The sequence below is a fragment of the Marmota monax genome, unplaced genomic scaffold, assembly GCF_021218885.2.
Source record: "Marmota monax isolate L192 unplaced genomic scaffold, Marmota_monax_Labrador192_F-V1.1 WCK01_AAM20220418_F8-fsc00046, whole genome shotgun sequence".
Lineage (NCBI taxonomy): Eukaryota > Metazoa > Chordata > Mammalia > Rodentia > Sciuridae > Marmota > Marmota monax.
This window is the reverse complement of record NW_026692486.1, coordinates 6,361,798-6,389,072: the sequence shown is the minus strand read 5'-3', so window position 1 is coordinate 6,389,072 and position 27,275 is coordinate 6,361,798. Positions and strand designations below refer to the sequence as shown.

Here is a 27,275-nt window from a genome sequence, read left to right as displayed (position 1 = left end):
TTTTTGTTATATCTATCCTTTTAAAGAGGAAACTAAATTCAATGCACAGTTTCAAATACAGATTTCTCTTCTGTCTTAATTCTTTTTTTTTTTTTTTTTAGCTAGCTAATAAAACATTTTATGACTAGGATAAGGAAACAGAAAGTAATAGCAGAATGTCAATTGTTAGCATAGTACAGTGAATTCTAGTGTAAGTAAAATACCTGTTTCTGAACAATATGTTGTATTCTGGGAGCCATGAGGCTGGAGGAAGTCTGCGCTGTCTTTCATGGGTGGGGGGGATCATCTAAGCTTTGGAATGTGCTAAGATTCAGCACATATTGCAGTTCCTCTGGGTCTGGTTCCAGATTCTTTTCCCCTTTGAGAAGCAGGTTCTTCTTACTGCTCAAATAGGCATACAACATCTTGTAGTCATTAATTTACCAAAGGCAGGGGCTGAAGGGGCAGGTTTTCAAAGTGTCTTTACTCTCTTGGTTTTGGATTACTGGGAAGCCTGGGGAAGTGGGAAGGTGAAATTTATCCTCCCTTGCTAACAAATGACACCACTTCTTTCTTTGAGGTGTGAAGAAGTTGTGATTCTGTTTTTCATGGATTTACAAAAAAAGAGGGGAGGGTGTTCTATTTGTGGTTTGATTAATGAAGATTCACAGAGTCATCAGTACACCTGCCACCATCAGAAGTGATGTACTTTAATCTAAAGCAAGAAAGTGATCAGTAACTGTTTTCAACACAGTAGCAAGCCTTGATACCAGGATATTTTCACTTCACAGATGTTCGAATTCACTTGGAACTCAGCCTCCTGGACTTGTGTTGGTATCTGAATTCATGTTTTATAGCCATGTGACAATCCAATGGGCTGTAAGTGGAAGGGATCCCCTCAATTTCAGAGCTAGACCCTGGTCCTGCTTTAGCTGCCTACTGGTGTAGTTTCCATGTTGCAGGATGTAAGGGCAGGTTCAAAATGCCTATTACATGTAATTGCTTAAAACCATATAGTCATCAGCTAATCACACATGCTAACTGATACAAATGTGTGTTCTTTTTGTGTTTCCCCAGGGGTGGTTGGTGTCTTCTTTTAATTTTCCTCTTATTTGTAATTTAGCATCGGATACAATGAGGCAGGAGGATAGTGAGTTCAAAGCCAGCCTCAGTGAAAGTGAGGTGCTAAGCAACTCAGTGAGAACCTGTCTCAAAATAAAATACAAAATAGGGCTGGGGAAGTGGCTCAGTGGTCAAGTGCCACTGAGTTCATTCCCCAATACTGCCTCCCCTGTCCCCCCCACCAAAAAAAAAAAAAAAAAAGAAAAAAGAAAAGAGAAAAAGAAAATGACCATTACACAGGTATTGAAAGAAAAAGGTAATTTACAAACTGGAAAATGAACATAGCCATAGTTGATAACAGAATATAAATTTATGTTATTATGTCTGTGTGTCTGTGTGTACATTACTGCTCTATCATAAACAAAAGTCTATGGAATCAGCTTGATCATACTGATGAAAATTTTTTCAGTTTAGTCTGAACATCGTTTCTAACGGAACTGGAAAGGACAGTTCAGAACAACTTAAGCACCTGCATCATTTCCTATTTGATTCAGTGAAATAGAAAGCCATATATGTTACAAGCTGTTTCTACTTTATTTCATTGGCCCCTTCTACATAAACTAATGAGGATCTAAGAGCAGAAAATCCAACTATAATTATGACCTGAAACCATGCATTATAGTTTTCCTTTGGCAGAGCTATCTTAAACAATCCTGTATTTAGTGGGTTATGTTGTTCAGTTTTGAAATCCATTATAGTTTGTGCATTGGGCAGGTAAAAGATTAATTTGTGTTTGTAAATGTGCACACCCTTGGGGGCAGTTGTATTTTATGCACAGGTGAACAAGGATCTTTTAGCAGCAAATCTATGGAGCTGACATTTTTATGCTTCTATTTTTTTTTTAAGCACAAGTACTAAGCACAAGAACAGCCAGTTCACTGTTCTTAACTGCTTGTTGGACTCATCTTTTGGTTTAATGTTATAATTTATGTGGTTCATAAATGAACATTAGGTGTAGATTTTATATGTATGTATATACACTTATTTTCCTAAGACACCACCATTTTTATTATCAAGTACACTAAAAGTATGATTTATTCCTACTTTATTAATACAATGACCCATTGATATAGGATGCTACCTATTATACTGAAATAAGAAAACATTAAAAAAATGAGTTCTGCCATCTTAGAGTGCATCTAGGAGAAATTGCTTGTATTCTTGCTGCATTTTTGCAAAAGTAAAAAAGTTATGAGAAATATCTAGCAGATTGGCTTTGTGTAAGGTTTACTCTGTCAAAATTCCCTTGCACACAATTTCATTTTCACAGAATTCTGATGAGCTGTGTGTGGTGCTGCGGAATTCCTCCAGCGAGCTAGACCTAATGCTTATGATAATGATCACAGCAATTACAAACACAATAGATGTACATCGCCCCAAATGAGATCTGAACTCCTGATAAAAGGAAAACTGGGCCTCTTCCTTTTTCCTGTGTGTGTCTTGTATAATGGCCTCATTGTCTATAACTAATAGACAAAACTGCAATGAGGGATTCTGTAATACAACAGAGAAACAGAAACAAGATTGCTTTCATTTCTACTTGCTATGCTAACCCCTTTCTCAGATGATCTTGGCAGCTTCACCTTTCTCTAATTTTGCTAACGTCTCACAGATATGGAACTGCAGCCCCCACCCTCGGGCTCCTCCCCCTCCCTTCTTTCTTCCTTCCCGCTGTTTCATTACATTTTCTTATGTGCATACCATCAAGTCCTCTTGGACACATAATAAGATTTGTGCCAGACTATGTTTCTTGGCTTTAATGGTTAGTTAGCTTTCCAGAATACACATGCTGCTTTATCCATGCTTTTATTACTGACATCATGAGAATGCATTGCTCCTATGTTTACAATTGGGTGTTCACCCTTAAATAAAAGCCATGAGATCAGGTTGTTTAAGAGAATCTTTGAAAAGCAGAATAAAAACAGCTGTTATCTGCTTGAACCATTTCATTTTCTTTCATGATCTGAATGATAATGATGTGTAACAGTGGGCAGTCTCCGGCTCTCATTATAAGCCATACATCAGAGCCTTTTTCAGGTTGGAATTGGGTCTCTATCCCGGAATTCCAACAGGATCGTTTCAACCTCACTTCTAACAGGTGTTGGTGTTTGGGGGAGGGAGCGAGGGGAGGATAAAACACCTATGCCTGTTCCCCACTGACCTCTGGATTCAGGAGGCTGGTTTTCATTGGCAATGTGGGTTTGAAAGTCAAACCGGGTCCTTGCTGAAATCTCTCTCACCAGGAACAGATTACAAATATTTCCACATGTCAAACAAATGAACAATAGGGTGGTCCTTATTAATCAAAGCTCTTCTAAACCAAGTACAGATGGTAGCAATGAACTTCCCTTCTATGAAGGTTTCTGAAACAGGAGCAAATGTCTCTCACAGAAATGCACACTTCTGCAAGAGACGCCAGACAAGGAACAGGGAGCTCAAACCAAATCAAACCAAAATGAAACAAAACAATAATAAAAAAAAGTTAAAAAAAAGAAAGAAAAAAGAAAAGAAAAGAAAAAAACTTGAAAATCCCGTTATTCTCAATGATCCAAACTGGAAGGTTGATTGCACTTATTACCATTCAACACTCCCTCATCACAAGCTGTTTCTGAAGATTCTGCGGCATTTGCCTAGAGACTGACAAGCTTAAATTGGTTTTAACCTCCGGAGTACCCTTTTCATATTGCAGATGTTGCTGACTGGGGAGAACACTGCTTTCCCCCAAGTCAGTCATTTCCAGGCTCTGGTGGCACCTACTACTGAGAACACAACTCCTCTCTGACAATAGTGTCATTTGTTATTTTTAATTAACAGAAAAATATTGATGGCAATAGTTGAAATTGCATTGTATTCAAAACTTTAGATGGGAGGAGAGTGAGAAAAGCAGATCTATTTAAAGAGCAGCCCAGACATTGGATGCAAGGCTGTCTTTCTCTGCCCTTAGCAGTGTTACCTAAGTCTCTTGGGTGGCAGAAAACTGGGTTGGGGATCTCCTGGGAGCAAAGACTCTTTGGGACTTTCTGTATAACCAGGTGCTACTATTTAGGAAGAGTATATTTCAGATGTTTTAGCAAAATTGGTTTCACTTCTGTACTCAAGATCCGTGCTATTATGTAGTCAGACCTTTCAGGTGAAGGATCAAAAGACTCCAAAATGTCACTCAGTTCACACCTAATCTCAAAACATTGTTAAACCTAAATTGTATTTGAAAGGTGAAAATTCTATTGTGAAGCCCTTAACACAGAGGGTCTGTGATTCCACTGATAAAACAATCCCAAGATGTAAAACCTTGACTGGAGGCCATTCTCTCTGGCCTAAATCTTTCAAACTGCAGCTGGGAGTGCACTTCCTCTTGGTCTGCTCTCAGTGAAGAGCAGTCATCCAAATAGTTGCATGTATATATGGTTAAAGATTGTTAGAGACTCTTCTTGAACTTTCTCAAGATAATTACAGCACAGATGAGAAATTTTTCTACTAATAGATTAAATATGTGTGTGAAACCTCAGATTAATTATAATCTTTTTCAAGAGGACTAAAATTTTATAACTTCATGAGGAGATAACATTTTATTGGATTTTAAGAGGAAATGAAACAAAATTATTCTATATAAGAACTATTCCCTTACATGCCATAATCATGGTTCCACAATGACTTTTGCTGGAGAGAGAAGGAGATTATCTTCTAAGAAATGTATTAGAGCTGGACATGGTGGCATACACCTGTAATCCCAGAGACTTGGGAGGCTGAGGCAGGAGGATTTCAAGTTTGAGGTCAGCCTCAGCAACTTAGTGAGACCCTGTCTCAAAAAAAAAAAAAAAAGACTGGGGATATGACTCAGTGGTTAAGCTCTCCTGGATTCAATTCCCAGTACCTCCTCTGCAAAAAATGTATTGGAAAATTGCAAAGGCTTTATAAAAACAGTCTTTATTGTCTTGAAATGTGACATATTTTATTTAATACATAAGATAGTGTGGTTCAGTACTCCAAATAATTCTGATTGTGTAGAAATATAACAAATTATAAATTAACACAGATTCTTTGGCAAATGCCAAAAGAAGACTTCATCCTTCCAATTTCCTTGTGGTGTTGAATAAGTGATAATATCTTATTGAAAGATGGTTTCACTGAGAAAATGAAATAAAGCATGCTTTCCCACACAGAGTGGGCATTCCTTAAAAAATACTTGCCTATGCTGGGGCAGTGGCACATGCCCGTCATCAGCCTCTGTAACTTAGGAGGCTGAGGCAGGAGGATCACAATAAAGGTCAGCCTTAGCAACTTATTGAGACTATCCTGAAACAAAAAATAAAAAGGTCTTGGAATGTAGTTCAGTGATAAAGTGCCCCTGGGTTTAATTTTTGGTACGTAAGCAAAACAAAAACACGTATGTGAAAAAAAGATTTGTTTTGGAAACATGATATAAAATTCAGTACAATATATATACTCTGTGGCCTCAACTAATATAATAATGTCTATGTTGAGAAGTCATTGAAAGATTAATCTATAATGGAACTTCAACACTACTGAGGAATTCCTGCAAAATTATCTTAGAATGTCAACATGACTTCAAGAATCATTGCTAAAAGCCATGTTTACATTCAATTCAGGTATAAAAGTCTCTTAAGTATTATATAGTCATCATGCTTTGTCTATTACAGTATCATACTTACATTAAAAACAAGGAATTGCCACATATCTGTTGGAGGGAATTAGTAAGAATGCAAAAGAAAGAGAGATGGTGATTAGTTTGATGATAGAATAAGAAATGAAAAAAAGAAAGAACTATTCATCTGGGGCAATTTGAGGATGACTACCTGCAAGAATGTGGACATACAGATGGTGGAACCTGACAGTAATCTACATTATTAAACACTCAGACATGGTAAGGCCTTTTAATCAGTACTTTCTGTGCAGTCACAGCCTCTGAGTGCAGTGACCGAGAACATGGTTCTGGGTTTGAATTTTGCTTCCCTTATGGTTGTATGATCTTAGCCAGGTAACTTCGTTTTTCTATCCTTCATCTCTTCAGGTGTGAAATGTGATTTTTAAAAAAGTCATTTTAAAAAAACCCTTCTTTAAAACAAAAGTTTTTGGGAAAATGTGTGGCATTCTAAACAATGTTTATTGCATAACTCTCTATAATAAATTATGGAATTCTCTACAATAAAAAATTATTTTTGTTTTAAAGCAAAGATGATTGAGGTCCTGAAGTTGATGGAACTTGCCTAAGATCTCACAGCTAGTAAGTGGTGGCGATGACCTTGGCATTCTGTCCGTCTGATTTCAGGCCTCACAGCTCCACTGTGCTGTAGAGTGAGCTAGTAGGGCATGAATTCTGTATCCATGATCATTTAACTACCCAGTGGGAAACAATAAAGAGATCTGATAAAAATAAAAGACATTGACCTGCCTACTATCCCTGTCATCTTATGGAAGAATGGTAGGTAAGCAGAAAACACATAAAGACATAAGCTGCAGATACTTAGGTAAAGGCACATTTTTTTTCCTGGAAAAGCTAATTTCTAAATCCATTTTTTCTTTCCAAGAGTATCTGCTTATTCAATTCTTGATGATAACACTACCTTTCATACAGGAACCTAGAGTTATCATCATTAAAGAAAAACCTATGCAAATCCCAGTGGAAGTTTTTTATTGTTTCTATTCTGGGATTAATCATTTGTTACCAAAGTCATCTCATCAAGGACACCTCCCAGATTCCTTGGAGTAAATGGTCTTGTTGGTTAGGTTTTCTTTCAAGTAAGCAAAACTTTCCATTTTTGTACTCATTCTAGTTATTACATATTTAACAAAATGATCATTTGCAAAAATTAGTGTCTTTTCTATTCCACTGAATTCTCCACAAATATAAGAATTTTTGTTGTTGTTGTTTTGCTCATTAAAAAAAAATCTCTGGCATTTAAAATAGTGACTGTCATAGAATGGAATAGCAGTTCAATTAGTGTTTGCCAAACAAATAAACAAGTCTCTGGCCTAATGGGTGGTTGGAAGAGATGGTGGTGAGTTTAGGTAAAGATGGCTGCATGTGTGTGGCATGTTAGAAGTTTCCAGAACAAGAATGCTTTGTGGGCAAAGCTGTTTCATGGTTATGTCAAAGAGTAAATATGGACAAAAGATAAAACTAAAAAAATGGAAAACATTAGAAAATATGAGATTAAACTATGAAGAAATAAACTTAAGATTTTTTTTGTTTGTTTCAGGGGAAGATAGTGAGTTCAAGAGGAATTTTTCAGTTTGTGTTTTTCACAGTCTGTTTTGCAGTTTTGAGTTGAGTCCCTTTCTGTAATCTTATTAAAACAAGCCTGCTGTGGATAGAGCCCACAGGTTAGAACAGTATATGCAAGGTGGATGGATACAGCAGTAGTATCACCTTTAGGTGGTAGATTCTCTTGGTCTGTGTCAAGGGATCACCACCCAGTGACCCCTGGGTGCAGAAACTCGTATGTGATTAATCAAGGAAGCACTTTCTTTTTTGAACTCTGGAGAGAAGTTTCTGTGCCCAGCAGGTGAAATAACATACTAGGGAGCCTGGCAGGCAGAATGGCATATTCCCTCCTGACCTCAATTTCCCAAAGACACTGTGTCTTCTGTCTGTGTGTATGACATACTCAGTGGGAAAAGCACCAAGCTAAGATAAACAGCCAGGATTCTATCAGATACCTGTCCTGGTACAGGGAGACAGTTGTCTGTGCATTCAGTTGAGAAGTGAGGTTAGATTGCAAAGGAATTAGAGAAAAAGACAGAAAGGCTAATTTGGCTACCTCTTTGGAAGGAAAGTGTGTCATCTACTAAATATTTCCTATCCAATTTATTTATTTAGCTTATTTCTCTTGGAATTTCAAAAACAATTGCTATTTAAATTCTTTAGAGGGAGAGCCTGATCATCATCATCATATTATTATTTTTTAATGGCTGAGTAAGTGATTATCTTCAAGAAGAGAATGTTTCTAGGGATTTAAGCATAATTTACATTTGGGTTTAATATTTTAAATTTAAAAGTTAAAAATGGGACATGATTATGAGGGTTGTATTCCCTTAAACAGTTAATCCTCTAATACACAGTAAGTTTGAGCAGGTAACTAAAGATGCTGCTGCTTAATTACTTCATAGACAACTAAGATATTTCCTGAAGGTGACTGAAAAAAGTTTCATAGAAATCAAGCTTGTTTATCTGATAAACACTCCCAAAATGAGAGAAAGTCAATGGTATTGCTGTAGTAGGACTTCGATTTTTAATTGCTTGATTTATATTAATCATATCATATTGATTTCTTGTGTATTATCTTCACACATACATTTGATGCAGCCCTTCTCATTATTAAACTTTTGCTGGGTGATTGTAGAAGGATCTTACATGATGGAGGTAGATAATAGCATCTTGGTACTTCTTGATTCCCATGTACCTCTCATTGATACTTCTTTCCCATTGCTAAATTAAAAGGCAATCATGCTCAATCTGCAGGGCACCATGGCACATAGCTATAAATCCCAGAGGCTCAGGAGACTGATAAGGAGGATCACAAGTTCAAAGCCAGCCTCAGCAACTTAGTGAGGCTGTAAGCAACTTGGTGAGACCCTGCCTCTAAATAAAATATAAAGAGGCTGAGGATGTGGCTCAGTGGTTAAGTGCAACGTAAACTAATATGAGGTGGGAGGATCACTTGAACCCAGGAGTTTGAAGCCAGCCTGGACCCAAACAGAGCAAGATTCCATCTCTTTAAAAAAAAAGAAAAGAAAAAGAAAAAAATTGAGTGTCAGAAAGGGAAAAAGGCTGTTTGTACAATCTTTTCTTATTCAAGTTGAGATGGCGCAGGTTTCATTTAGAGATCAAGAGGACCAGGACCTGCTTGGTTGTTGAGGGCTTCGCCTATGAAGTCATGTGCTTACTTATAAATGTTCTTCCATGCTCCTTATGGAATTCTGCATATGCACAGATTTTTCTGGGGCATGGAGTGTTCTCTGTTATCTGAACCTTCTACATGACCAGGCTGTAATCACCAATCTCTTCCCCACCCAAATGATAAAGGCAACTGGGAGTGTTAAATATTGCTTGCTGAGAATTTCTGATTTGTTAAAAATATAATTGCTAATAGAATTTTTATGATACAATTTATCTCTTCTGTAATGAGCAACCAGGGAACTAGTTATATTTATTTCTTTTTCTTTTCCTTTGTAATGTTAGATTTCCACTGGAGAGAGAAGTACAAACAGCTGGAACTTATAACTATTTGGAAACATCAACAATGTTGAAATTTACACTCCCATGTGCAGATGTTATCAGACAATCAAAAAAATGTGTACAAACAATGAAAGAGGAAAGCAATTTTATTGAAGCACGATTTGGTTGGATGGGACACAAAAAGTTACACTTGTTCTTTTTCAGAAGAACTATGTTAATCAATAAGATGAGATAGGATATATTAGAGCCAGATTTTGCAAAGGATTTTCTAAGTCAGCGATAGATATAGTCTATACTAGACGACTGACTATGAAAGATGTATGGTTTTATCCCCACTACACTATATAAGAAAGAGAGGCTGAACTAATAAAGAGAAACTGTGCCATTTGGCACTCTATTACCCATTGGATTTCAAGTTCATAGTCAAACACGTATCTCCCTAATGCTATTGGGCATGGTCGCTTAATAACATGCTTCCAGCAGAGAGGCTGGGCCAAGTCTTCCATTGCTAATTTATATCCTGCTTATCTAATGGAGATTGGTTAATCCAGGTCTGGCATTTTGGGATGTGGGATTAGACTAATACGACTCTAATATAGATAAATTTTTTTTTTTTGCCTCCTTGGGGCTTTATCTGTCAAGTTAGCTTCTTTGTTAGCATTAGCTTGCTTCTCCAGCATAATTTAGCAGAAATTGGTAAAAATAGATGAGACTTAGTATCCATAAAGACCCTAAGGCGGCAAAGTTACATAGGAAGCAGGTATAACACTTAAATATCTCAAATATATTCAAAATCTTCCTCCTGAAATAAACTTTATTTTTATTCATAGCATCCAGGCAGGAGGTTTCTTCTTAAGCTTAAAAGGGTTGCTGTGTGTGTGTGTGTGTGTGTGGTTGGGGGGGTGGAAGAGCTAGAGAAATTTATTTGGTGCTTTTATACATGCTTTAGTGATATCAACACTATTTGTATTTGAAAACAACCTTTTCCTGTGGAGGCAGTATAGTGAATCAAAGTGTGGATAGTGGAATTTGGTAGACCTGGATTTAAATCTTGGTTCCTTGGTTGCAAGTTCTGTGACTTTGTGAGTTACCTTTTGCCATGCTTTGTGCTTCTCATGAGTAATCTGGGGATAGTAATTGCTGTGGAAATGAAGTAAGATGATCTACATAAAGTATGTAGCACAGTAAGTAAAGCACTTATCCTGATGGTGAGGATTTAATGGTAGCAATTAATATTTTTGTTTTAGATGCATTCTGAGGCTTCCTTGACCACAATAAATACTTGTTCCTATATTTCTTCTTTCCAGAAAAGGGAGCCAACACTAAGTTGTGTTCAACGTGGCATAGATTTGAAGAGAGTGCAAAGTACAAGCGGAAAGATGGCCAGGAGACTTCTGCAAGGACAGACCTCTCCCATGTTCAAAGGGCACATGAAGATACGTGAAGGTGCAGAGGTCTGAGTAGAAACATAAATCCTTTCTTTGTTTTAGGAGAAAAAATATGTGAACTACAGATAGGAAATGATTACAGACACATGAAAATGGAAGCTTATTTGCCGGATTCTCTATTTTTTGTTTTTTCTTCTATAGGAATCATTTACTGGAAAGGCCTGAGAATGACTACATTGGTAGAGAGAGCAGCAACTCTAGTTCCTCATTTTCAGTGTTTACATTCAAACAGCAGAATCACAGGGCAGCTCTTCTACTACAGCACTTGCTAAATTGTGTTACAGTTGATGTTAACACGACTGTTTCCAGCCACAAGTGCTAAAGGCACGTGCCCACATCTTATTCCTGTATCGGGTCCCGAGCACAGAATAAGTACTCAGAAAATGAATTTGCTGAATCAAGGAATCAATTTTGGTGAGTTCCATATAAAGGCATTCGTTTATCTCATTTGTTAACAAACTTGATTGCCTACTGAACTTCAAAAAAGCAAATACTAACCTAAAGTTTAAAATGAATTTTTGACTCAGTAGTTAACCAGATAATTTAACATGAGAATCTTCTTTAAGTGTTAAAAATTTCTATGAGCTGGGCTGCAGTGGCGCATGCCTGTAATCTCAGTGGCTCTGGAGGCTATGGGAGGAGAATCCAGAGTTCAAAGCTAGCCTCAGTAATGGCAAGGCACTAAGCAACTCAGTGAGATCCTGTCTCTAAATACAATACAAAATAGGGCTGGGGATGTGGCTCAGTGGTTGAGTACTGAGTTCAATCCCTGGTACCAAAAAAAAAAAAAAAATTCTGTATTTGAATGATCTCTTGATTGAGAAAATATACTACACAGAAGCAGCCACAGCAGCTCCCATGTATATTCAAAACTAGTAATACAAAGGGAGTTTCTGGCAGCATCTTTGTAATAGTAAACAATTGAAAACAGGACATGAAAATATAATGGATGTCCATCTCTAGTGAATTGTAATGAAATATTTTACAGTACTAAAAAGGAAGGTAGATAATATATACATATATAGAGAGAAATGTTCAAGATATATAAAGAGTGGACCTTAAATTGCAGCATGGAATATATAGTCTAATTCCCTTTATGTATAAAAAAACTACACAAATCTGTTGGAATAATTATTATATATTTTCCAAATTTTTTACATAAATTGAAATGAGTGTGATAGGTGGGGGCATTTACTTTTTAAAATGTAACTTATTATTATTATGGTGCTAGTGATTGAACCCAGGGCCTTGTCCATACTAGGCAAGCCCTGTAGGTACTTCGTTTTATTTTTGAGACAGGGTCTTGCTGGCCTTGAATTTATGATCCTCTTCCTTCAACCTCTGAAGTAGCTGGGATTACAGGTATGTGCCATTGCACTTGGTCTTATTAGAACTTTTCCCTCATGGTCATGATTTGTTTTTGTACTTTAAATGTTAAAATTGCATATCCATGTCTCCATCTCCCTTTCTCTCTCTCTCTCTCTCTCTCTCCCCCCCCATTAAAACCAACATTTCTACAAATGGCTTCTATTGGTGCATGTCCTTTGCAATAATTCTGAAGATTTCCTATATTTCTTTGGTTACTAGAAAGTAAGTCAAACATACACAGTTTTCATAATTCTATTATTTTCATAACCAAACAGCCAACCAGCCAACTACTGGTTGATTTCAGAAAGAAATTGCAGAACTCTCCTCCTCCCTTGTTTTGGGGGAACCTAAAGTACAGGCAAGGGAGAGAAGATGGATGGAATCCACTGAACATTTAGTGTCATAGAGAGCCCATTGTGAAAATCACTGCTTTGACCTATGGTACATCTTTTGGTTAAGAGAATTACTGAGTTACTCAAGGTCAAATAATCTACAGATTTGGGATTAGAGCTCCAACTAGCAGATGTGAAATAAACTTCTGCACATCAAGGTTCCCCCCCTCCACCCCCCCCCACAGGTCATATTGCAGGAAGTAAGAAATCATTCTTTTCTCACCTCTCTTGACTACTCCCAGCCATGCCTAACATTTATAGATCAACAAATGTGCAGCTAATTAAGAGCTGAATCATATCTAGTAAGTTAAATGACTTTCCCAAGATCATTCAACAGATAAATGGGACACGGAACCAATCTCTGAAACTCTATTCCCAATCCATACCTCTTTTAATTATACCTTAAATTATTTTTTGCGTAAGTAATTTGGCACATGGCATTTAATTTAATTTAAATTCCTTTCTAGCTAATTGTTGATATTTTTAATTTCCTTTAAATTTAAAACAGTAAGTTATTTCACAATATCTCCTTTTTATATCCCTGTGCTAATATCTATTGACTCATTTATAGTTTTTATAGTTTTTTTTTTAAGCTCAAAATTGCTTTCTTTTTCCTTTTCTTTGGTGTGATTCTATAACTAGATCTCTATTAGGAAAGAGACCTTGTCCCTGTTGTTTATAGGGTCTCTCTTTTCAATGATGTTTACACTGTTGAATGTTTCAAAGTGGTTCAATACAGGTTACATTATTCAGAGAATTGCTCTTGTTGAAAACAACCAAGAATGCTGAATTATAAAGTTTTTCCTAAGAGCATTCACAAGGTGACAATATGGTAAGATTTTCAGGACAAAAGTGAAGGAAAAAACGGAGATCCAGGGTCTTTAACTTGCTTTTGCCCACAAGGACATTTTTGCTCTTGTTAAATTAGGGTTGTTGCTTTGGCAGATTCTTTGAAGGCACCAGGTAAGGAAGTGTAATAAGCCTTCCTACCTACATGGAGACCCTAATTGTCCAAGGACAAGGGGACCAGTAGGAAATCATGTCTCTACCATTTTATCCTCTTCTCACAGGAAATTGCAATTTGTGTCTTTGTCTGTTTAAACTGCAATGAGAAAACACCACAAATTGGTGTTTAATAAATAGCAGAAGTGTATTCTGAGCAGTTGTGGAGGCTAGGAAGTCCAAGATCGAGGCACCTGAAAATTCAGCATTTGGTAAAGACCCACTTCCTTGTGGATGACAACTCTGCCTGCATTCTCATGTGGTAGAGCCTGCATTTGAGCTCCTTTGGGCCTTTTCTATAAAGACACTAATCTTATTCATGAAGGTTCTGCCCTCAGACCTAATCACCTCCAAAGATTCCACTACCTACTGCCATCAATTATAATATCATCAAGCTACACTATCAATATACCATGCTATTATATAATCAAGCTATAACATTAACATATACTGAGGAGTGGGGCATAAACCCTCAGACCAGAGCTATTTAGCATGTCAGAGATCAGGGCAGAAGAGGAAAGGAAAGCAACCTATCCCAAAGAAGTTGTGGCTAATATTTTTATAGACTTGCTGCCTTCACTGTGCATTGTTTTGGTGGTCCAGGGATCTTCAACCTATGAACTTGACTTGAGGTGGTTTTAGACAATGAGTACCTATAGGTATATGGTGAAAATCAAAATATATTCTCTCTTGAGGAAGGCCCCTTCATGCCAGGCTGCAAGGAAACCTTATGGATAAATATAGAAGCAAAAAAGTATGTGTGAATTCTAGGAGAAACATCATTCAGTTTTGTAGATTTTAGATACTGAAGTTATTAGTCAGAGAAACTGAAACTATTATTGCCATGACTAAAGGATTAAAATACAAGTTTGAAAACTACTGCCAGGAACAGAAGATATAGTAACCTAAAAGATTTGAAAAGCACAAACTTACAATTTTTTTTTAAACCAAACTAAAAACCCCAAAGACAGATTTAACAGGCCCCAAAACATTGAGAATGATGGGTCAAAAAAATTATTCAGAGAAATAAAGATGAAAAATATGGAAGAAAAGGTGAAGACATAGAACACAGAATGAAGAATTCTAGTACATGCTAGTGTCCCAGAGGAGAGCTGAGAGAGGATTAGACAGAGGCATTATTTGGAGAGAACTGAGAATTTTTATGAATTGACACAAGACACTAATCCATAGACTCAAGAGGCCACCTCTATTCCCAGACAGGATAACTAGAGAGAAAGCTATACTACCTACATCATTGTGAAACTGCAGCCTGCCAAAACCACAGTGCCTGACTCATGAAAAATAAAATGATAATTTGCTAATTTAATATTTATATTTTATTTTTCTTATTATCTAAGTTTTTCTTTAGAACAGAAGCACTTTGCTGATATAATCTTATATCATAAATAAGTTTTGACTTATTATTTTTTAAGTTTTGTTATGCTGGGGATCAAATCCAAGGTCCCATACGTGCTAAGCAAGCGTTTTATCACTGAGTTACACCTGAACCCCTAATCTTGAATTATTTTATTTTATTTAATTTTTGGTGCCAGGGATTAAACTAAGGGGCACTTAGCCACTGAGCCACATCTTCAGCCTTTTTTTTTTGTATTTTATTTAGAGCCAGGGTCTCACTGAGTTAGTATATTACTAAGTTGCTGAGGCTGCCTTTGAACTTGTGATCCTCCTGCCTCAGTTTCCTGAGCTGCAGGTGTGAGTCATCATACCTGCTTCTTGAATTATTTTAGATAAATGTTTGCAAATGAAATATTCTTCATATTTGATGCAGACCCAAGAGAGCAATAATGATAGCAATTAATATTGGTTAATATTGATCTCACATGTTTGAATACTTTAACATACACCATTACAGTGACTGACCTTCCAACACTACCAGATTTTGAATGAGTAATTTTCATGGGTTCTCAAGTCACAAGAAGAATTGGCTGAAGTTAATTCTGAAAATAAGAACCAACTTCTTTTAAACATAAGACTATATTAAACTAAAAAAAAAAAAAATAGCCACAACTTCTCTGATATTGTGACTTGTGGCCTAACTGCTTTTCAAGGTAATGTGAAAACATTGGTCTCAGCAGTCTTCAGGCAGTATAGAGTGAATATTGATAGACAAAATGTAGAAAAGGACAGTATTGAGGACCATAGAGATGAAGCAGGATTTATCAGGGCACAAGTTGAAAGTGAGTTTCCATTCATAGGAGTGGTAGGACCATTGATTCAATGCATGTATATATACATGTATATATGCATGTATATATATGTGTGTGTGTATATATATATATATATATATATATATATATATATATATGTATATACATATAATGCATGTCTATATATACATGTGTGTATATATGTATAATATATAAAACGTGTATATATATATATATATATATTATACATATATTTGCACCAATTATTTGCAATGGATTGATCAAGAATCTCTTAAACTTAGTATATACATATTATGTAATTTCCTCAATAATATATTTTTTTGTAAGGGTGACGACTTAGAATACAGGATCCAAGGACAAAGACAATGCATGCCTCTGGGCTGTTGCAGAGAAAATCAGGGTAACACTATATTCCTCTGGTTATTTTTTTTTTTAATTTATTTTTTTTATTGGTTGTTCAAAACATTATAAAGCTATTGACATATCATATTTCATACAATAGATTCAAGTTGGTTATGAACTCCCAATTTTACCCCAAATACAGATTGCAGAATCACATCGGTTACACATCCACATTTTTACATAATGCCCTATTAGTAACTGTTGTATTCTGCTACCTTTACTATCCTCTACTATCCCCCCTCCCTCCCCTCCCATCTTCTCTCACTACCCCAATTCCTCTGGTTATAATAATTCTGTCATTATGGGACTAACAGCGGAGAAGAGAGAAATCTTGAGGATGTGTTATGTACAACATACACACACACAAATATTTTGAGAGAAGACATTTTGGAGGCTGTCAGATAATACCAGTTTAATTGCCATCTTACTGCACACCAAGGACTTCTGGTCACCTTTGAAACCAAGACCAAATCAGCTAAGCTAAATAAAATGGCTTCCTGTTTACTAGGTTTATTCTATTAGGTCCTTTATGAAAGACACTGTGTCTTTTTTATTTCATTTAGATAGGAGAACAGTCAGACATGTCATTAGATTACCTTTGAATTTGACCTTGTACTTGTCATTTTTTATGGTAAAGAATAGGCCTTTTTTTTAAAGAAAAGGAAAGAAAATTCTTTCAAGTTAGAGACATTGAAAACTAATAGATTGTGTTATTTAAACAGAAAACAAATTGATTGCTCTAGACCCATTTCTTTCTTTCTTTCTTTCTTTTTTTATCTTTTGTAATTATCCACAAGTTCCTAGAGGACATTAAACAATTATTGAAGTGTACTGAGCTATGTGTGGTCTTAGACTTCAAGTTAACACATATTTTCCTGGCTTCAGGAGAACTTTCATTTTCTATAGCAATTATTTCGGGGACCATTCCTTTTTGGTTCTGTATAAATGTTTACGTTTATTTAGCAGCAATACTAGGTTTGAAAAGTAGTTAAGCTTTCTTCCAAGGAATCAAGCCTTCTGAGCTTTTATTTTAGATCTTAATGAAATAGAGCACATATTTCATTATCAACACGCTGTTAATGCATTTTCTAATTTGTTCTTCTAAATGATTACCATACCAACTTTCTGTTTCCAAGACAGGCATTCCAGTTCTAGTAAGTCATAGCTGAGGATTTTTTTTTCCCTTGTCATTCTCCCTAGTACAATATTTAACAGGACTACATATCAGGAAATATTTCTGTATGTTTTACCTAAATCACTGTTGTGTTTATTCTTTCTCATTGATATATTACTTCATCTGCCTTTCTCCTTTGATTTAATTTAGTTGACATCAATTGTAAATTGTGAACAGATCAAATATTCACAAATTTTCATATGGCTTAAATGAAGTAATATGAGTTTCTTTCTACACTTCACTTCAAGCAGCCTTTGGAATGTATTTCAAATTTCAAAAGTAAAGCCAGTTTAAAAACTGTATTTTTTGTGATTGACTTATAGTCACATGGCTTTATGATTTTTCAGTATTCACCTAAGCCCTGAAAGCTCTATCTCACAAAGGAAAAATAGTGGGTTTTAAATAAATTTATAGGGCCATCACTTTTATATGACCACATAATAAAAAAATATGTGGAAATAGTATTGATAAAATTTAAGTATTCTCTTCAGGTGTGCAGAAGAACAAAGGAATGGAATACTATGTTCCCTTTTTATATATTTATCAAAGACTCCCTGACTACAGGCAACATATATAGAAATGACCACAACTTGATGTCTTATTGGACAACTGAGGAGGTTATGGTAGCGATAGGTAGTGATGTGCAAGCAGATAGGAGGAAGATACAGTCATTTTTTTCATAAGCATTAGCAATTGGTAAAGAAGGTAATTTGTCTGAAAATTATTTTTGAAACCTCCTGCACTTAAACAGAGTGGATGAGATTGATAACTTGGCTATTCCTTTTACTCTAATCTATTACCAAGTGCATTATGAAATAGCTTTTCTAAGCCACATTTTAAGCATCAGAGGTCTTGTTGATTTCTTATCATTTGTGCTCTAAATGATCAGAAGGTATTCAAATGTTTCAGACATCGGCAAAACTTCCTTTAAACACATAATGTAGAGGATTATATAGTGGCAGTGGTACTTTCTGATACCACATCAGTTATAAACTTTTTATTTTCTATAACTTCAGAAAGGAATAATGAGTGATTTATTTTAAAAAATTAGTTTAAAATGGTAAAAAATTAAATAGGAAATAGCATAAAGTGAAAATTGACCTCTTTCTCTACCTTTTCAGACCACCCTCTTTCTATCACCCCTCATAGCTAGGTACCAGATTTGAAGAGTTCTTTGTGTATGTTTCTGATAACTTTCTACACATACATTCACAGACACACAGACACAGACACAGACACACACACACACACACACATACACTTTTTCTATGGAAATGAGATTATACCATACTTGAACAAGCTACTTTAAATTTCTACAAACATATTTATCAACATGTAGTACATATAGACCTTTCTCACTCTTTTTATTCATTCATTCATTCATTCATTTATCTTTGGTATCAGGGATTGAACCCGGGGTGCTTAACCACTGAGCCACATTCTCAGCCCTTTCTAATACTTCAGTTATATACAGGGTTTCATTGAGTTGCTGTGTGCCTTGCTAAGTTGCTGAGGCTGCCTTTGAACTCATGATCCTCCTGCCTCAGCCTCCCAAGTCACTGGGATTATAGGCATGTGCCACTGTACCAATTCCCAGCCCTTTTTTATATTTTATTTAAAGACAGGGTCTTGCTGCATTGCTTAGTGCCTCTCTAAGTTGCTGAGGCTGACTTTGAACTCACAATCCTTTGCTCAGCCTCTGGAGCCACTGGGATTATAGACATGCACCACTGTGCCCTGCCACCATTCTCATTTTTTTTGGAGTTGTAACATGCCATTATATGTGCATTACTATAATTTATCTCACCAGTTTATAACTGATAAGTATTCAGATTTTATATTGTAAACAAAGCTACAATGCACATTTTGACATTATCTTAGCACTTTCGTGTGAGAAGTTCCATAGAGAAGAATTCCTAGAAATGAAATATACTGAGAATTTGTGATTTTTTTTTTTTGCGGTGTGTGTGTTTGTGGCACTGGAGATTGAACCCAGGTCCTCTCACGTGCTAGGCAAATGCTGTACCACTGAGCTGTATCATCAACTCAAGTCTGTGCGCTTTTAGTTTTGATGGACATTTCTCTCCAAAAATATACCAATTGCTCTTCTACCAATAGTGTAGGTGACAGCATATTTTTCTAAGCCTTGGTCATATTTGGGCAAAATAAAAACGTTAAAAATTTTGGCAACATATTTATATTATTCTTGCTTTAATTTGCATTTCTTTTATTATCAGGGAAACTGAGCATCTTTGAAAAACTTTGAAAAACTAGGGGACTAAATAAACAAGAACATAATGACTACCTGTGGAGTCTCAAATAACACACACACATGCACATATTGTCTGTTTCTCTCTCTCTAGGTTTCTTTCTGTCTCTCCGCCTCTGGCTGTCCCTCCCTCCCTTCCTCCCACTTTATGGAATACTAAGGACCTGAAAGCTTTTTAAAGCAAGTCACTAATTTAAAGCAAGTTTTTGTATGTTTGAGGTGAGATGTTTCAGTGGGAGTAGCTCTGGTCAATAACGTTGATATAAAACTAAATCTTGTTTAAAAGGAAAAGTTTAAAAAGTCGAGCTTTCAATTTAAAATAGCTCTAGAGGAATATCTTTCTGTGTGTCTAAACTTTCCTCCAGTGTGGCTCAATGGAAACAGTTGGAGCAGTGGATGGAAAGAGCAGACTGTGTGAATGAGAACCAAGTTCAAACTCTTTTTTTCCCTGGGTATATCCCCAAAGCTAGATAAAGCATGAACCATTGTAAATGCTGAAAACGCAAAGAAATTAGGAAGTTGTCCTGCAGGAATCATCTTAGAAATGTTTTCTGATAAATAGAAACATTCCACAATGTTAGTTGCGATCCCTATAGAAACACTTAAGTTGGGCTGGGAATGTGGCTCAAGTGGTAGCGCGCTCGCCTGGCATGCGTGCGGCCCAGGTTCGATCCTCAGCACCACATACAAAGATGTTGTGTCTGCCGATAACTAAAAAATAAAATAAAAAGTAAAAAAAAAAGAAATACTTAAGTTTTGTCAAGTATCAAATCAACAAGATAGGGTCTTCCTATACCCTGAATAAAAATCTTCCATATTTTCTATTACTTCTAATAACTTTAGGACCTTAAGATAAGAACAATTATATCAATCCAATCTTCTCTTCATTTTTCACTGTTTATTTTGGCAGACTATCAACTCAGGCAACAGAACCATTGTCTTTAAATCCAGTTTTGTCTTTGATCAAATTTACTTCCTACTTTATGTCCTTTATTTGCCTCTATTTTTTCCGAGTGCTTCATAATTTTCTCTCAATTTAAAAATTAATATTAAACATCCTTTTTTAAAATAAAGGCAAATAACCTAGATAATAATATACAACTGAAAATATTTCATTTTTTATCTCAGACATATGTGGGTCACTAGGCATATAATATGCCTAAGTAGTTAGCTCACTAGAGGTATTCCTATTGCATATTAGTCTTTTCTTAATGGACATTCAGATTGTTATTACATTGAGGACAAATAGCAAATAGCAGTTTCAATTATAATAGGATATTGAAAAGTCCCATATGTTCAATCTTGGAGATTTAAAAAAAATATTAGTCAAAGGAGAACAAAACCTGCATTAAAGCTATAAATGTTCATGTGCTTTAGTGTGAGAGCAAGGCTTGCTAACTGTGGGTGAAAACTAGAATAACTCCTCTTGGAAATGCCATGTAACTCTGATTATATAAATGACATACTATGTTGAAGCTTATTTTGAATAGGAGGGTTCAGCTAGGCCAAAACATGGAAGATGATTTACAAGATTCTTTCATGTTAACCGTTAATGAAACATTGGAACAAATATTAAGGGAGAACAACTGAACTGCTTTTGGACACAGGAATCATGACCAATGAAGGGCATGACCTCTCTCATCAACTATCAGGCTAGACAAGCTCACTTGTTTTCAAAGTAGGATTTCCAAATACGATGGGTAAAGGAAGGTGAATGGGTTTATAAAGCAAGCATTTAGGGAAAAGTTTGATATAACAGATTTTATTTGTTTAAAATGTTGGATTCTTAAGTCCATCATTGATTGCAGTGAGGTAGAAATAATTGACCACAACTACATGAGATTTAATTGCAGGAGAGAAAGCATAATGTGGTATTATACAATCTATTCATAGAGAATAGCAAATCAATAAACTGGAAGGAGATTGTAGGTTTATGTCAAAAGTAACTGGAAAGAAGACTCACAATTTCTGTAGATAAACTTCATGAAACACTAAAAGGAAAAGAAGACTGTTTCTTGAACAAGAAAAACTGTCTTTATTTTAAACCAACAACCAGTATTTAATCCATGGTGAAAACTGGGAATAAGGATCCCACTACCTCATTAACTTTTATTATTATTTAGGGATTTCTTATCAACCAGTAGAACGTGAAACCAAACATGAGCTATAAATACCTAGCAAAGTTGTAATTTCCAAGAGTTACATGAAATACAAGATTATTAACATGACTGAATACAATTGTATTTAATATAAATCTATAAGTATAATTAAAAGAAGAAATTATAGTCAAGCTATCAAGATAAAATGTTAGTAACCTAATGTAATAATCTTTTTTGGGGGGATGGGGTGTACTGGGGATTGAACTCAGTGGCACTCAACCACTGAGCCACATCCTCAGCCCTATTTTGTATTTTAATTAGAGACAGGGTCTCACTGAGTTGCTTAATGCCTTGTTGTTGCTGAGGCTGGCTTTGAATTCCCCATCCTCCTGTCTCAGCCTCCCAAGCCACTGGAATTACAGGCATGTGCCACCACTCCTGGCCCCAGTGTAATAATCTTAAAAAGTTGTCTAAATTATATATAAAGAGAATTATGAATATAGGTACAATCTATACAAATAACATATAAGAAATTAAAAGCCTTATTGAGATCTATAAACTAGAACAAAACATGATTCTGAAAGAGATGATTGAACCTCATTTACTTATGTTTCATGTAATTCTCACATGCATTTGTATGTTTTGTGAGGTTGAAACAAAGTAGGAGTTTGGGGAGAAGTTTAAAATTCTGTTCTAGTATTTATTTAGAAAAAAATAAACACCCAAGATTATCAAAGTAAGTTTAAAAGAACCACCTCCACTCCCACCACCACCAAATACATTATAAACTTATAATAAGTAAATCTGTGGTTTTGGTATAAAAATACGCAGCTGAATGGAAGAGAATAAATAGTTCAGAAATAGATGCTATTATTTATAAAAATATCATATATGTTAAAGTCATTGAAAGTCAATAAAATAAGGAAGAGAAGGTTTAGTAAAAAATGGTACTGGATAAATGGTTAGCAACTTGGAAGACATCCATGTATTCCCCCACCTCACATTATAGTCCAAAATAAGTTCCAGATGGAGTAAAATGTTAAAGAGAAAAAAATAGAACCATTGTTAAATCAGAAAAAATAGAAGTAAACAGATGTTTATTTAGAAGGTAGCTGTGAATTTATAAATTATTTAAGAAGTAATTATTAAAAAATGCCAAAATATTTGGGTTTATAAATATAAAACTTCCTTATTTCAGAAAGAATACCCCAGTTTCTATTTCATAAAGGGTTGATAACTTTGCAATTTTTAAAAAAGCCCAATCACATTCATAGGCACCAGGCACATGAAGAAAACAATTCACAAAAGACGAAATACAACTAGTAAACAAACATATGAGTATTTATGTTCACCTCATTAGTAGTCAGTGAAATGTAAATTCAATTTAAATTGGAAAAAAAAATGTTACCATTTGTAGCTTGGGCTTCTGAAAAAAGGATATCAGAGTCAGTCTTTGAGTTTTGGGATTTCTGTGAGATGCAGTTACCAGGAGAAAGTCAGGTTGCATGGACCCGCTGTATTCAGCAGTTCTCTGCTGTGAAATTGCCCTGGGCACAGGAGGCAAGATGTGGGGAGTGGAGGAAATAGAGCTTACTTTTGTTGTTGTTGTTATTTGGTGCTGGGGATTGAATCCAGGGCTTGGTGCATGCTAAACATGTTCTCTACCATTCAGATGTGCCCCCAACCTGAGGAAGGGGAACTTAGATGGAGAAGATGTCTGGCAAGCATGATATTATTTTTTTTAAATAAATTGAAGTAAGAATACATTGAAAAGCAATATTAACCGATATGACAATATAGCATCACATCACACACAAAAAAAAACTTTTAAAAAATGATATATCCATTAATGGTAATGGTGACATGAATCTGAAATCTGGCTACCAGTAGCCTATTTTATAATGTGTTGTAGGATGTTAATTATCAATCAAAGATGGTTAAAGGATAAGAGACTACCTTCAACCATTTAAAATGTACAATGTTTATTAAATACTGTATCCTTGGCAATATAGGATGCAATGAACATGAATTTTCTAACTTAGTTCTTACAATAAAGCACACATGAGAATTAAATCCTCATTTTTGTATAAAGGGAAATTTCGACTCAGGATGGTTAAGAGATTTTGCTAACAGAAAACAGAGCTACTCTTTGAACCTGGGCATTCTGCTGACAAAACCTGCCCTTAGTCACTGCGGTATATATAGGTCAAGTGAAACACCATTGCATGCTATCTGCACATTACTCTTGGGCATCTACAAAGTGCATAAATATTCAAAAGTAAGTATGCCAAAATGCTGGAAGGTGTATATTAGGCTGGTGAGACAGATGATATATTTCACTTTATTAATTTTTTAAATATTTAATAATATTTTTTGATGCTTTTTAAAATTAGGGCATAACACTCCTAGGTAAGTTTATTTTAAATGAAAAACAATTCTCAGACAAACATATTCCCACATACCACAAAATCATAAATTTTTTATTCCAAGGGGAAGAGTTACAATCAACCTGGACTTTGACTATTGGACTTTGGATCCTTTTGGGGATCTCAAAGGTGGTATAATACTTGATGCTCTGAATGTTTGTGAACAAAACTGCTTCTGGGATATTTCCTGCCCTTTTAGTATGAGTATGTGTATACCAAACAGCATCTAGCCAATATCTGGATAAAATCTTACTAAACAGGCCACAAATTAAAATTTTGCCAGTTTTGATATTGATAGTACGTAGAAGATGAGGGAAGTGATAACGATGGTTAATTATTATGATCCTGACACTTACTGAGCATACATTCAATGTCAGATGATCTGCTGAATACTTTGCTTGCATGTTTGTGCACATTTGCAGTCAGAATAACTCCTCAATATTATTTGCAATCTTTTACTTCATAGTTTTGCTGATGACTGATTTTTTTTTTTTTTTTACTGAAATGACTCTTTGTCCCAGTTGATTTGTTTCTGATAATTATAAAAGTTCATGCATTTATTTCTTGACCTAGGCATTCTACTAGTAATATTGGCAACTCCTGCTTGAATGAACCAGCCTTTAGCAGTTTTGGCCCATATTCAATCTTGTGGGGTCTCAATGAAGTGTTTGGCCAACTCCTGAGGTGCTTATCATCTTCTGGTATGCAAGAAGAAAGCAGGCTGCATGCCAAAAATTGCAAAATATTGGAGGTGATAATTGATGGGAGATGTGGAAGTGAGAGAATAAGCAAAGAAAAGGAGAAAGGGAAGAAAGGGAAAAAATAAAAAAAGGAGATAGTGAAAGTCTTATTAACAAGGTAATAATATTCAATTGTGTGAAATTACTATAGGCTTAGACGACCCAGTCAGACATTTTGGGAACACTATGGTGTTTGGGCTGTCTCCATAAAACAGGCTGGAAAAATTCCCAGAACACCAGGCTACTAGGCAATGCTTCTTTGGTTGGCAGCACTTTGCTGTTCACTTTTGATCACTGGAGAAATCTGAAAAGTAGAAGTTGCCCCACAGGCTGCTGGGAAAATGCCTAATGGTTCTCTGGAACAGGTTAGCAAGAGCTACTATGCCCTGCTTTGGACTTCACAGCTTTGAAATGAACAAAATGAGATTTTTAAAACTCTGTTAATTGACTTGCAAAGAAGGCTGAGGATATCTATATTATTCATCTGTGTAAACAGAAGAGAGAACAGAGCCAATGCCAGGAGTGGTGGGGGCCAATCCACCTGAGGGTAGAAGCTGGTATTTATTGCTGATTTGGCAATGATGTTGTAGTTGTATTAAAAAAGGAATTCATTTATTTTATTGAACATGCTAAGAATAGGACCCAATATTGGTCTTTTTGTTCTAATTAACAGAAAGTCAAAGGATGTGTTCTTGCTTTTAAAAATAGTATAAAGGATAGCATTTTGAAAAAAAAACAAATCATTATGTCCAAGTGATGAACCAGAACTGAACTTATCCCTTATAGCTTGAATCTACTGTGAAGAAGTCCAGAAATTTCATTTTTTACTAAGGAACTACTTTTAACCATAGTCAAGGAGTCATCAAAGACAAGATGCCCATAGACAGTGTAAGATGATTCCAGGTACTGACATCCTTGCAATATTCCACTTTGAATTTCCCTAATCCTAGAACCAGCAGTAGAATGTGAATATAGACAGAAATATGTTATTTTAATTTGCATGAATGTTCTTTCAAAGGCAAATGTTCAGCTGGTATTATTTGCCCGAGTTAGTTTATTTGTATCTTAATTGATAAATTTCTTCTCCTTACTTATACACATGTTATTAGACTCAGTCCTTACTGCTGTTTGTTATTCTTATATACCTTTGAATGAAGGTAGGTGAGAATTCAAGGTCCTCCATAATTTATTCCTGCTTTACTGATTCCTTTGTCTTCTCGCTAAATCTGATTATTTATCTTCTAGCAAACACCTGCTCATGTTTAATTTTGAGTTTTAATGATATCTCTTCTATAAAGATTTCTTGACTTCCTAACTCATATTAAAGTGTTGTGCATTGCTGCTTTTACACTTTGTGTACACTTACTAAGATAGATACTATATTAAATTTCCTCAGAGGTAAGCACATCTTTGTATTTGACTGCAAGCTCCCTGAGGACAAAGATAATGTCTTGTTATCTTTGTGTGCAGAAACCTAGCATGTTGTCTGCAACAAAATTCCATGATAATTGTCTCCCATTGGAGTTATAAAGCAGACAAGACAGGATTGATGTTGGGCATGGTCTTCTACCCACCCTTGCTCTCAAGTGAGAACAGACTTGAAAAGGGAATGTATTAGTCCATTTTGCCTTGCTGTAATGTAATACCTGTGGCTAGAAACTTTGTAAAGAAAATATTTTTATTTAGCTCACATTCTGAAGGTTCAAAGACATAGCACCAGTATTGGTTGGGGTCTGTTGAGAACTTCATGGTGGATGGCAGGAGTATGTGAGAGAGGAAGAGTTCACATGGTGAGGCAGGAAGCCAGAGTAAGGGAAAGGGTTAACCCCCCACCCCCTCTCAGGATGCAGTGGTGCATGCCTGTAATCCCAGTGGCTCAGGAAGCTGAGGTAGAAAGATCAAGAGTTCAAAGCCAGCCTCAGCAAAAATGAGGCACTAAGCAACTCAGTGAGACTCTGTCTCTAAATAAAATACAAAATAAGGCTGGGGATGTGGCTCAGTGGTCGAATGGCCCTGAGTTCAGTTCCCAGTATCCCCCCACGCCCCGCAAAAAAGAATAACTCTCCAGTATTGATTCCTTCTGAAGACAGCTCCACAAATGACCTGGGGACTTCCCATGAAGGATCTAAGACTCCTCCTCCAATAAGACCCACCATTTCTTAACATCACCATACTGAGCACCAAGCTTTTAACCCATGAACCTTTGGAGACGGTTAAACGATATCCAAACCATAGCCAGGAGGAACATGTTGGACTCAGGACAGTAAAGGCAAAGAATGGAGCTCCAATTATTTTTTCTAATAGGGCCAATGAAATGGGTGCCAACTAATCAGGAGATGTCTAAAATAACTGTTGCTGTGCTGGAATTCTCTGTAAATTCTAGGATCCCAAATATCCTGATGGATCTGTAAGCCACAGTGGACAACCAAAAGGGCATATAAACCAGGCTGGATAACTTGCTACCACAG

The 27,275-nt window shown here is 35.8% G+C and overlaps 1 protein-coding gene across 31 annotated transcripts in view; it reads right to left on the bottom strand.

Moving 5' to 3' along the window:
* Adgrl2 (adhesion G protein-coupled receptor L2) overlaps nucleotides 1-27,275 on the bottom strand; it is a 644,234-nt gene that overhangs the window by 553,908 nt on the left and 63,051 nt on the right. The window lies entirely within an intron of this gene.